The sequence below is a fragment of the Meles meles genome, chromosome 7 (genome assembly GCF_922984935.1).
Source record: "Meles meles chromosome 7, mMelMel3.1 paternal haplotype, whole genome shotgun sequence".
Taxonomy (NCBI): domain Eukaryota; kingdom Metazoa; phylum Chordata; class Mammalia; order Carnivora; family Mustelidae; genus Meles; species Meles meles.
In genome coordinates, this window is record NC_060072.1 from 36,753,483 (window position 1) to 36,767,250 (window position 13,768).

The 13,768-nt window shown below is 37.4% G+C and overlaps 1 protein-coding gene across 12 annotated transcripts in view; it reads right to left on the reverse strand.

Annotated features, from left to right (window-relative positions):
• The window catches only part of METTL25 (methyltransferase like 25), a 159,239-nt gene that overhangs the window by 70,779 nt on the left and 74,692 nt on the right, over positions 1–13,768 (reverse strand). The gene's annotated exons all lie outside the window — the stretch shown is intronic.

The window sequence follows — 13,768 nt, forward strand, 5'->3', positions numbered from 1 at the left end:
GCCTTGAAGGTTCACTCATGTTGTTGCATATGGTAAGATTTCCTCATTTTATAATTCCATTATACTTTCATCCATCAAAGCACACTTAGATTGTTTCCATATCTTAGCTATGGTAAACAATGATGCGATGAACATGGGGGTGCAGATACCTTTTTGAGTTAGTATATTCATTTATTTCTGATATATTACCAAAGGTAAAAATGCTGAATCACTTGGTAGTTTTATTTTTGAAGTTTTGAGGATTCTCTATATTGTTTTCAATAGTGGTTGTACCAATTTATAATTCCACCACAGTGCACAAGGGCTCCCTTTTCTCTGTATCCATACCAACATGCTATCTCTTATTTTTTTAATGATGGCCATTCTAACAGGTGTGAGGGGATCTCTTTGTGGCTTTCCTTTAGTAAAGATTTATTTATTTGAGAGAGAGTGAGCAAGCAGGGGAAGGGAATAAAGAGGAGGAGAGAGAGAAACTCAAGGAGACTCTGCACTGTGCATGGAGTTGATGCAGGGCTTGATCTCACAACCCTGAGATCATGAACTGAGCCCAAACCAAGTAGGGACATTTAACTGACTGAGCCACCGCAGGCACCCCAAACTCATTGTGGTTTTAATTTCCATTTCCCTAATGACTAGTGATGTTAAGCATCTTTCCATGTACTTGTTGGTCTTTTGTCTACCTTTGGAGAAATGTCTATTCAGGCCCTTCGTCCATTAAGAATTTTGTTATTGCTGGGGCGCCTCCATGGCTCAGTGGGTTAAGCCTCTGCCTTTGGCTCCGGTCATGATCTCAGGGTCCTGGGATGGAGCCCCGCACAGGGCTCTCTGCTCAGCAGGGAGCCTGCTTCCCCCCTTCTCTCTGCCTGCCTCTCTGCCTACTCGTGATCTCTCTGTCAAATAAATAAATAGATCTTAAAAAAATTGTTATTGGGGCGCCTGGGTGGCTCAGTGGGTTAAAGCCTTTGCCTTCAGCTCGGGTCATGATCTCAGGGTCCTGGGATCAAGCCCCGCATCGGGCTCTGTGCTCTGCAGGGAGCCTGCTTCCTCCTCTCTCTCTGCCTGCCTCTCTGCCTAGTTGTGATTTCTCTCTGTCAAATAAATAAAATATTAAAAAAAAATTGTTATTGCTGTCATCAAGTTGTATGAGTTCTTTATATAACAGATATATAGTTTACACATATATTTTCCCATTCCATAGGGGTTTTTTTTTTTTCACTTTGTAGATGGTTTATTTTGCTGTGCAGAAGTTTTTTTAGTTTGATGTAGTCTCATTTGCTCATTTTTTTATTTTGTTGCTTGTACTTTAGATGTCATAACAAAAAAATCATTATCAACCCCCATATCAAGGACCTTTATTCCTATGTTTTGTTACAGGACTTTCATGGTTTCAGGTTTTACATTTATGTCTTTAAGCCATTTTGAGTTAATTTTTGTGAGTGGTGTAAGATATGGGTCCAGTTTCATTCTTTTACGTATGAATATAAAGTTATCCCCGCACATTTACTGAAGAGATTGTCTTTTCTCCATTGGGTATTCCTGGCTCCTTTGTGAAATATTAATTGACTATATATGCTTCTGTTTATTTCTGGGCTCTCAATTCTGTTCCATTGGTCTATTGGTCTGTTGGTCTGTTTTTATGCCAGTACCATCTTTTTGTGATGAGTACTTTGTTATTCTTTCTCAGGAATTCTCTGACTACTCAGGGTCTTTTGTGGTTCCATATAAATTTTAGGAGTGTTTTTTTTTTCTTTTTTTCTTTTTTTAAGTCATTGGAATCTTGATTGGGACTACACTGAATCTAAATGGCTTCTGGAAGTATTTACATTTTCACACTATTCTTCCAATCTATGGACACTGGATAGTTTTTCATTTATTTGTGTCTTGACTTGGCTTGTCATGTTGAATTCTTTCATCAGTGTTTTGCACTTTTCAGAGTAGAGATCTTTAACCCTCTTGGTTAAATTTATTCCTAACTATTTTATTGTTTTTGCTGTTGCTGTATTTGCATTTCCCTAAGTTTCTTTAATTCTTTTTTAGAAAATTTATTGTTAGGGTTGAGAAACACTACTGATTTTTGCTATGTTAATTTGTATTCTGCAATTTTATTGAATTCAGTTTCTCTCACTGAATCATTAGGATTTTTTATACATAAAATGTCACCTGCAAATAGAGACAATTTTACTTTTTCCTTTCCAATTCTGATTCCTTTTCCTTCTTTTTCTTGTTTGACTGCTCTAACTAGTACTTCCATTACTATGTTGAACAGGAATGGTGAGAGTGGGCATCCTTTTATTCCAGATGTTAGCAGAAAAGCTTTCTACCTTTCACCACTGAGTATGATATTAGCTGTGGGTTTGTCCTCTATGGCCTTTATTATGTTGAAATAAATGCCTTCATTATGCTGAAATAAATGCCTTCCATGCTGAACTTGTTGACAGTTTTATCGTAATTGGATGCTGAATTGTGTCAAATGTGTTTTCTGTGTCCATTTAAATGATAATGACTCTTCCCTTCTATTAATATATCACATCAACACATTGCATATGTTGAGCCATGCTTCTATCCTGAGGATAAATCTCACTTGATCATGGTGAATGGTCCTTTTAATGGCTACCGAATTTGGTTTGGTAGTATTTTATTGAGAATTTTTATACCTATACTCATCAGGGATATTGGCAAGTAGGTTTCTTTTCAACAGTGTCTTTTTTTCTGGTTTTGGTATCAGGATAATGCTAGGCTCATAAAATAAGTTTGGGAATATTCTCCCCTTTTGGGTTTTTTAGAAAAGTTTGAGAAGAACTGTTGCTAATTCTTCTTTAAATGTTTCATGAAAGGGGCATGTGGGTGACTCAGCTGGTTAGGCTTCTGACTCTTGGTTTCGGCTCAGGTGATGTTTTCAGGGTGGTGGGATCAAACCCTGCATCTAGCTCCGTGCTCAACATGGAATTACCTGGTATTCTCTCTCTCCCTCTGCCCCTCCCCCGACACACATGTGTGTTCACTCGTGCATGTGTTTTCTTTCTAAAATACATACACAAATAAAATCTTTAAAAATAAATAAATAAATGTTTCTTAAACATCATCAGTGAAGACAGTTGGTCCTGAGGCTTTCTTCATTGAGAGGTTCCGATTACTGATTCAATCTTCTTTCTGGTAATTAGTCTATTCAGACTTTGTATTTCTTCCTGATTCAGTCTTCATAAGTTGTGTGTTTATAAAACTTTTTCCATTTTCCAAGTTGTCCAGTTTGTTGGCATATAGTTGTCATAGTAGTCTCTTTTGGTCCTTGAATTTCTGTGGTATCAGTTGTAATGCCTCCTTTTTCATTTATAATTTTTATTGATTTGGGTTCTTTCTCTTTTTTCCTTGGTTATTCTAGCTAAAGGTTTGTCAGTTTTGGGGGTGTGTAGGTGGCTCAGCCAGTTAAGTGTCTGACTCTTGATTTTGGCTCAGGTAATGATTTCAGGGTCATGAGATTAAGCCCTGATCTGCCCTGTGCATGGAGCCTGTTTAAGATTCTGTCTCTCCTTCTCCCTCCCCAACTTCCTGCTCATGCTGTCTCTCTCAATCTCCCCCTCAAAAAATGGTTTGTCAATTTTGCTTACCTTTACAAAGAACCAACTCTCAGTTTGGGTAATCTCTTCTATTCTTTTTATATTCTCTAGTTCATTTGTTTCTGTTTTAATCTTTATGACTTTTCTTCTAACTTTGGGCTCAATTTGTTCTTCTTTTTATAGTTCCTTAAATCACGAGTTACGGTGTTTGGGATCTTTCTTGTTTCTTTTTTTTTTTTTTCCTCCACCCCCACCTTCTTTCTTGTTTCTTAATGTAGGCACTTATTGCTAAAAACTTTCCTCTTAGAACTGTTTTCTCTGTATCCCATAAGATGTGGTATATGTTGTATTTCCATTTTTATTTGTTTCAAGAAACGTTTTAATATCTTCTTTGATACTAATTTTCATGTATTTGTGAACTTTCCAGTTTTTAATTTTCAGATTTTTAATTTTATGCCATTGGGGTCAGAGTATACAGTTGGTATGATTTCAATCTTCTTGAATTTGCTAAGTCTTGTTTTGTGGCCTAATATATGATCTATTCTAGAAAATGTTCATGTGCACTTGAAAAGTATGTGTATTTTGCTATTCTTGAACAGAATGTTCTGTACATGTCTGTTAAGTCCATTTGGTCTAGAATGTTCAAATTTGCTGTTTTCTTATTGTTTCTCTATCTGAATGATCTAGCCAGTGTTGAGAGTGGGACATTAAAAGTTTCCAACTATTCTGGTATTACTATTCATTTTTCTTTTTAGGTCTGTTAATTTTGGCTTTATATATTTACGTGCTCCAATATTGGGCATATAAATATTTACAACTGTTAAATCTTTTTGGTGGATTGGCCCTTTTATCATTATATAAGTGACAATGAGGGTGTCTGTTTTTACCATTTTTATTTTAAAGTCTATTTTGTCTGTTTAAGTATGGCTACCTCTGCTTCCTTTTAATTACTATTTGCTTGAAGTATCTTTTCACCCCTTCACTCTCAGTCTCTGGGTATTTTAAGGTGAAAGTGAATCTCTTATAGGCAACATTTTGTTGGATCTTGGCTTATTTTTGTTTTTTTTTTAATACAGTCAACTACTCTATATTTTTCAACTGGAGAATTTAACCCATTTTTCATTCAATTGGAGAATTTCACCCATGTTCACTCAAAAGTAATTATTGACAGGTAATTACCACTGACATTTTGTTAACATATTATGGTTGTTTTGCAGACATTTTATGGTTGTTTTGTTCCTTATGTTTTCTCCTGTTGTCTTTTGTTTTGATGTCTTTTGGTATCTGTATGCTTTGAATTCTTCATTGTGTTCTCTTATGCAATTATTACAGGATTCTTCCTTGTGGTTACCATGATACACCTCTTAAACTTATAACACCCTATTTTAAATTGATAACAACTTAGTTTCAATAGAAATCACAAACTTTACACTTTCATTTCTTCTCCCCAACATACATTTTTTTTGTTACAATTTAAATCTTTTTATATTGTGTAACTAATAACATTATTATAGTAGTTGTGGTTATTTTTACTACTTTTTTTAAACTTTTAAACTGGAGTTTTAAGTGAACTATGCACCTTTATTACTATATTGCAGAATATAACTATATATTTATCATTATCAATGGTTTATACTATATTTTTATGATTTAATATTCCTATACTTCCATTCAAAGAACTCTTATTTAGCATTCCTTATGAGGCAAGTCTAGTGGTAAAGAGCTCCTTTAGCTTTTGTTTGTTCAGAAAAGACTTGATCCCTTCTTTGTTTCTGATGAACAGCTTTTCCAGGTATAGAATTCTTGTTTGACTATTCTTTTCTTTTTTTCAATATTTTCAATATGTCATTCCATTCTCTTAGCCTGAAAAGTTTCTGCTGAGAAATCTGCCAACATTCTTATCAGAGGCTGTAACTTGTATATAACCCCTCTCTTCTCTTATTGCTCCTAAAATTCTTTGTCTTTGACTTTTAACAACTTAATTATGTCTTGTAGTGCTACCTGGGTTCAATCTATATGAATTCCCTTAGATCTTAGGGATCAGGATGTCCTTTTCTCTCACCAGGTTTGAGAAGTTTTCAGCCATTATCACCTTAAATACACTTTCTGTCCCTTTGTTTCTGATCTGGAATTCTTATAATACTAACACTGTTTCTTTTCAATGTGTCCCATTTTGCCATAACGTTTCTTCATTTTTTTCACTTTTTGCTTCTCTGACTGGGTAATTTTTAATGCCTTAGCCTCTAGGTCACTGATTCTTCCTTCTATATGAACAAGTCTACTATTGAAACTCTCTGAAATTCTTCCATTCAATTATCATATGGTAGACCCTTGAATGCCATGGGGTTAAGGATATTGAACTCCCATGTAGTTGAAAATCCATTTATAACTTTTGATTCCCCTAAAACATAGCTACTAATAGTCTACTATTCACTGAAGCTGTACTTATAAACAGTCGATCAATACATATGTTATATATATTGTATATCATATTCTTACAATAAAGCTAGAGAAAAAATATTATTAAAAAAGTCATAAGGAAAATATGTTTACAGTACTACACTGTATTATCCAAAAAAATCTGTATATAAGTGAACTGTGAAGTTCAAACCCATGTTGTTCAAGGGTCTTCTGTACTTTTCCAACTCTAGGATTTTTTTTTTTTAAATGGCTGCTTTTTCCTTGTCAAAATTCTCATTTTGTTCATGCATTGTTTTCTGAATTTTTTTTTATTTGTTTGTGTTTTCCTATAGTTCACTAGATTTCCTTAAAAGGATTACTCTGAATTCTTTTTTGCTAGATCTCCATTTCTTGAAGATCACTTACTGGAACTTTACTAGTTTCCTTTGGTGGTATATTTATCTGATTTTTTCATGATCCTTGATTCTTTATGTTGATATTTGAGCCCTGGAGTAATTGGGCTCCTCTTTCACGTCACAGATTTTCTTTGATAGAGACCATTTATTACTCAGCTCAATTTGAGTTTCTGGGTTTGCCTACTGGTAACATCCACAGGTAGCAGGGACTAGCTATTATGGTCTATTTTGGGGTGAGGCAACTGTTCAAGCTCTGAGGATGGGGAGTATGCCTCTGCTTGAGAATAGGGGGATAGAAATGTTGGCTTGGTTCTCTACTGTGTGAGGCTATGGAATGGATTCCATGGTTGCCTGGATTCTCTAGTCATGCTAAATAGATGGTTAGTAGTATATGGGGCTATCAATTAACTTCCTTGCCATGGCAGGGAAGCAGGATAAGACCCAAGGCCTATATAGCTCATTGTTTGGGGACCCAAATCAGGCCAGAGTGTGCACTGAATTCCCTGGTCAGGTGATATTACTGGTTTGATTCTGCAGCTAAGGGATGACATGGGCAGTGCTCTCTGTTCAAGTGCCACTAGAAGTAGGGCTGTTGAATGGGCTATGTGGCTTTCTGTGTGTTCTGGTTAGGTTTCCTGGTTGGACAGGCTGAAGGCTGTATTCAGCAACGAGTGGGTCTATGAATTAGATTCCTTGCCCAGGTGCAGTGGGAGAAGCAACTTTAAAGCTGGGAGAGCTCTGGAGTTCCCTGGGGTTTAGTGGTTACCATGCAGTGTTCTCTAAAGTTAGGAAAGCTCTTTGCTGTCTTAACTCAAGCCAATCTGCACCCCAAGTTCCCCAGCTGAAGAGGGCCATTGGCTTTGCTTTGTAAACTACTGGCTTTGGCTTTCTCTAGACTCAAGCATTGCCGGACCACACACCATCCTGGAGTTGTTGCCAGCCCTTTTGTTCAGATGGGTCAAAAAGACACATTCCACAGTGATGTTATCTGTCAGCGCCCTTAACTAGGCAAGAGGGAAGAGGCTACTCTAGACTACTCTCCAAATTTTCCAATATTCTACTATTTCCCAAATAGGTTCTCCAGTTGGGAGGGGCTGAGAGTTACCTTAACCCTTGGCCAAATTAATATTCCTGTCTGTGCCTAATAAATCAATCCTTCATACTTGGTACTGGATTTGTTGTGGGGTTAATCAGCTCTGCCAGCCTGTCTCCTGGCTGGAATGCCACTGAGCTTCCAGAAGTTTTCACCAACTTATGGTCAGATGGCACCAGAAGATACTCTCAACAGCAGATGGGTCCCCTGCCTAGGAGGGCAAACCAGGCTCTACGGATGGCAAAACTTCTCATCCAAGGATCTGAATCAGTCAGAGGTGCATGCATCCCACTGAGTTTCCTGGTCAGAGTGAGCCCCTGACTTGGTTGTGCAGATGAGCAAATCCACCAATTGGGATTATTACTTGGGCACTACAGGTATGAACCTGGTCTGCCAATATCCATGTGCTGACTATTGCAACCCCCTTCCTCCTTCTCCATCTCAGTAAGATTATCAGTGGTTACACCCCCACAGACTTCCCTGCAGTAACTGTGGGGCAAGATCAGAATATGGGCTTTCACAAAGTAACCCCCAATTCTGGTGGGGTGGCTGTGCTAGGTTCTTTTCCCACTGGAGGAACCAGAGGCTCAGGGGAAAACTCTCCATATGCTGGCTACACTGGCCTGAGGGGAGAAGCAATGTAGTCAACATGTGGCTGCTTCTCTTGCCCTTCTGATGAGTCTCTCTTGGTCTCTGAGGTACAGGGAGGTGCTTTGGCCTTGCCCCCATGTTCTAGGATTCTTTCAGTGGTGTCTTATTTTTTAAGAGCTGTTAGTTGTTCTCGTAAGGGGGAACAAAGTGAGGAACAATCTCAATCTTGGTGAAATCACTACCTGCCCTGTAATTCTTAACTTTCTTGATAGGTCTTTGATGTTCTCAAACCAATTAAAAACAAACACACACACACACACACACACACACACACACACACACACCCCTTCAATGTTTTTCACTTTTCTCGGGATGGATTCTAACGATCGTCTGTCGTTACTGGAAGTGGGTTTCTATCACTGTCTTTGTCTTTTGCACATGTTATCCTGACTAGAATACAAAATATTTCTCTGTGGAAAAAAAAATCCTATGGATCCAGAACCTCACAGGCTGCCTGCCATATAACAAATTAGTTGCTGGATTGAAAGAATAACAATGTGTAAGTCTTGGCAAGTAACGAGACTATTTAGGTCCGATGATGGAACAATAAAATTAAATATAACAGAGATTTACAAAGCTTGATAATGGTCATGGCATTCCTAGGTTTAACAAAAGAAGTCAAGATAAGAAAGAAAGAGGACTAGAATTGGTGGGGAGTTGACTTTTAGATATGCTGAATCTGATGTATTGGTAAGGTACTTAAGTAAAGTGGTAAGAATGTATACTTGATTTAAGATATCAGTTGTGGGGGTGCCTGGGTGGCTCAGTGGGTTGGGCCTCTGCCTATAGCTCGGGTCATGATCCCAGGGTCCTGAGATAGAGCCCTCTGTCGGGCTCTCTGCTCAGCGGGGAGCCTGCTTCCCTGCCCCCGCCGCCTGCCTCTCTGCCCACTTGTGATCTCTCTGTCAAATAAATAAATAAAATCTTAAAAAAAAAAGATATCAGTTGTGAGGGAAACTTGTAAGAGAAAGAGGAAGTATTAAGAGACTGGCACTGAGTATAAAAATATTAGAGAACATAATCTATAGAAACAAAGGCTTCATAGGCAACATGATGACAATAAAATCGTACCTTTCAATAATCACTCTCAATGTGAAAGGCTTAAATGCTCCTATAAAATGGCAGAGGGTTGCAGATGGGATAAAGACAGGACCCATTTATATGCTGTCTACAAGAGACTTATTTTGAAGCTAAAGATACATCCAGACTGAAAGTGAAGGGATGGAGAACCATCTTTCATGCCAACAGACCTCAAAAGAAACCAGGGGTAGCAATTCTTATATCGGACAAATTAGATTTTAAGCTAAAGTCTATAGTTAGAGATACAGAAGAATACTATATCATTCTTAAAGGGTCTATCTAACAAGAAGATCTAACAGTTGTAAATATCTATGCCCCCAACATGGGAGCAGCCAACTACATAAGCCAACTGTTAACCAAAATAAAGAGACATACTGATAATAACATGTTAATTGTAGGAGACCTCAACACATTACTCTCAGCAACAGACAGATCATCTGAGCAGAAAAGCAACAAAGAAACAAAAGCTTTGAATGACACACTGGACCAGATGGACCTCATAGATGTATACAGAATATTCCACCCAAAGTTCCATGTGTGCAGAATATTCAAGCACACATGGAACTTTCTCTAGAACAGACCACATACTGGGTCACATATCAGGTCTCAAGGGATACCAAAAGACTGAGATTATTCCCTACATATTCTCAGACCACAATGCTTTGAAACTGGAACTCAATCACAAGAAAAAGTTTGGAAGAAATTCAAATACTTGGAAGCTAAAGACCATTCTGCTCAAGAATGTTTGGGTTAAGCAGGAAATCAAGAAGAACTTAAACAATTCATGGAAACTAATGAGAACAAAGACACATCAGTCCAAACCTATGGGATACAGCAAAGGTGGTCCTAAGGGGGAAATACATAGCCACCCAGGCCTCACTCAAAAAAACAGAAAAATCCCGAATACACAAACTATCATTACACCTTAAAGATCTGGAGAATCAACAACAAATTAAGCCTAACCCATACACAAGAAGGGAAATTATAATAAAGATTAGAGCAGAGATCAATGAATTAGAAACCAGAAAACAGTAGAACACATCAACAAGACTAGAAGTTGGTTCTTTGAAAGAATTAATAAGATAAATAAACCACAGGCCAGGCTTATCCAAAAGAAAATAGAAAGGACCTAAATTAATAAAATTATGAATGAAAGGGGGAAAGATCATGACTAACACCAAGGAAATAAAAACAATTATCAGAAATTATTATCAACTGCTATATGCCAATAAATTAAGCAACCTGGAAGAAATGGATGCAGTCCCAGAAACCTATAAACTACCAAGACTGACACAGGAAGAAACTAACCTGAATAGACCAATAACCAGTAACAAGATTGAAGCAGTGATCAAAAATCTCCCAAAAAAAACAAGAATCCAGGACCTGATGGATTCCCTGGGGAATTCTACCAAACATTTGTAGAAGAAATAATATCTATTCTCCTGAAACTGTTTAAAAAAACAGAAAACAGAAAGAAAATTTCCAGACTCATTCTGTGAGGCCAGCATTACCTGGATCCCAAAACCAGGCAAAGACCCCATCAAAAAGGAGAATTTTAGATGACTATCCCTGTGAATATGGATACCAAAATTATCAACAAGATCCTAGCTAATAGGATCCAACAGCACATTAAAAGGATTATACACCAGACTAGGTGGGATCTATCCTTGGGATGCAAAAGTGGTTCAACATTTGCAAATAAACCAATGTGATAAAACACATAAATAAAAGAAGAGACGAGAACCACATGGTCCTCTCAATTGATACAGAAAAAACATCTGACAAAATATAGCATCCTTTCCTTGTTAAAACTATTCGGAGTATAGAAATAGAGGGAACATTCCTCAACTTCATAAAATCTATTTATGAAAAACCCACAGCAAATATCATTCTCAATGGGGAAAAGCTGAGAGCTTTTCCCTTAAGATCAGGAACATGACAAGGGTGCCCACTCTTGCCACTATTATTCAACAAAGTACTAGAGGTCCTAGCAACAGCAATCAGACAACAAATAGAAATAAAAGGTATTCAAATTGACAAAGAAGAAGTCAAACTCTCTCTCTTCACAGATAACATGATATGTTATGTGGAAAACCCAAAAGACTTCACCCCTAAATTACTAGAACTCATACAGCAATTCAGTAATGTGGCAGGATACAATCAATGCTCAGAAATCAGTTGCTTTCTTATAAGCTAAAATGTAACAATAGAAAGAGAAATTAGAGAATCGATTCCATTACAATCGAATCCATTTACACCAAAAACCGTAAGATACCCTGAAATAAACCAAAGAAAGAGGATCTATACTATAGGAACTATACTATAGGAACTATATCTATACTATAGGATCTATACTATAGGAACTACAGAACGCTCATTAAAGAGACTGAAGAAGACACAAAAAGATGGAAAAACGTTCCATGCTCATGGATCAGAAGAATACACATTGTTAAAATGTCAATGCTGCTCAGAGCAATCTATACTTTCAATGCCATCCCGATCAAAATACCAATAGCATTTTTCAAAGTGCTGGAACAATCTTAATATTTGTATGGAACCAGAAAAGATCCCAAATCACCAAGGAAATATGGAAAAGGAAAAACAAAGCTGGGGGCATCACGTTGCCTGATTTTAAGCTATATTACAAAGCTGTGACCACCAAGATAGCATGGTAGTGGCACAAAAACAGACACATAAACCAATGGAACAGAACAGAGAGCCCAGATATGGACCCCCAACTCTATGGTCAAATAATCTTTGACAAAAGAGGAAAAAATATCTAATGGAAAAAAGACTCTTCTTATAAATAAATAAATGGTGTCTCTTCAATAAATGGTGCTGGGAAAATTGGATAGCAATGTATAGAAGAATGAAACTTGACCATTCTCTTACACCATACACAAAGATAAACTCAAAATGGATGAAAGACCCCAGTGTAAGACAGGAATCTATCAAAATCCTAGAGTAGAACATAGGCAGTAACCTCATCGACATCAGCCACAGCGGCTTCTTTCAGGATACATCTCCAAAGGAAAGGGAACAAAAGCAAAAATCAATTTTAAAAACCTTTGGCACAGCAAAGGAAACAGCCCACAAAACAAAGAGGCAACCCACAGAATGAGACGATAATTGCAAATGACACTACAGATAAAGGGCTGATATCCAGGATCTATAAAGAACTTCTCAAACTCAACACCCCAAACCAAATAATCAAGTTAAAAAAATGGACAGAAGACATGAACAGACATTTCTCCAAAGAAGACATAAAAATGGCTAACAGACACATGAAAAAATGTTCATCATCATCCGTCATCAAGGAAATTCAAATCAAAACCACATTGAGATACCACCTTACACTAGTTAGGACAGCAAAAATTGAAAAGACAAGAAACAACAAGTGTTGGAGAGGCTATGGAGAAAGGGGAACCCTATTGGGCTGTTAGTGGGAACACAAGTTGGTATAGCCACTTCGGAAAACAGTGTGGCCTTTCCTCAAAAAATTAAAAATAGAGCTACCCTATGACCCAGCAATTGCACTGCTGGGTATTTACCTCAAAGATACAGATGTAGTGAAAAGAAGGGCCATATGTACCCCAATGATTATAGTAGTAATGCCCACAACAGCCAAACTGTGGAAAGAGCCAAGATGCCTTTCAATACACGAATGGATAAAGAAGATATGGTCTATATATACAATGGAATATTACTCAGCCATCAGAAAGGATGAATACCCAACTTTTGCATCAACATGGACGGGACTGGAGAAGATTGTGCTAAGTGAAATAAGTGGAACAGAGAAAGTCAATTATCATTCAGTTTCACTTACTTGCGGAACATAAGGAATAGCATAGTGGGCATTAGGAGAAGGAAGGGAGAAATGAAGGAGGGGGGGAATCCGAAGGGGAGATGGACGATGAGAGGCTATGGACTCCAAGAAACAAACTAAGAGTTTTGGAGGGGAGAGGGGTCAGGGGATTGGTTAGCCTGGCATGTATTGCACGGGGCACTAGGTGTTATACACAAACAACAAATCATGGAACACTACATCAAAAACTAATGATGGACTGTAATGATGGACTAACATAACATAATAAAATATATATATATTAGAGAATGTCTAGCTATACATAGGAGACAAGTAAGAGGAAGAATCTTTCATTAAATAGAAGACTGTGCACAGTAGAAAAAAGAAACTCAGAATGCAACTTAATGGAAGAGAAGGAGGACAAGCGTTTGGGAAAAAAAACCAATTATCAAATGGTCAAATGTGACTGAGAGGTCAATCAGGCTCTGAATGAAAGAAGTCTTATAATACATACTATCTATCTTCTGAGTAGTAAAAGAAGACAGGAACATGGAGGGCTGGAGGGTGTTTAATTTTCAAGTGAGAAGAAAGATTCACAAAAGAATGGAGACAATTTTAAGTTGTCATTAAGAGAATAAAAAAATTATAAAGAGATTTGAGGTCTCAAAAGAGGCAGGCAGTCAATATTTGAGTGGACATAAATTTGCAAAATTATGTGACTTTTTCAAGCAGGCTGGTATCTTGTGGTGAACTCCAGAGAGGGAACTAC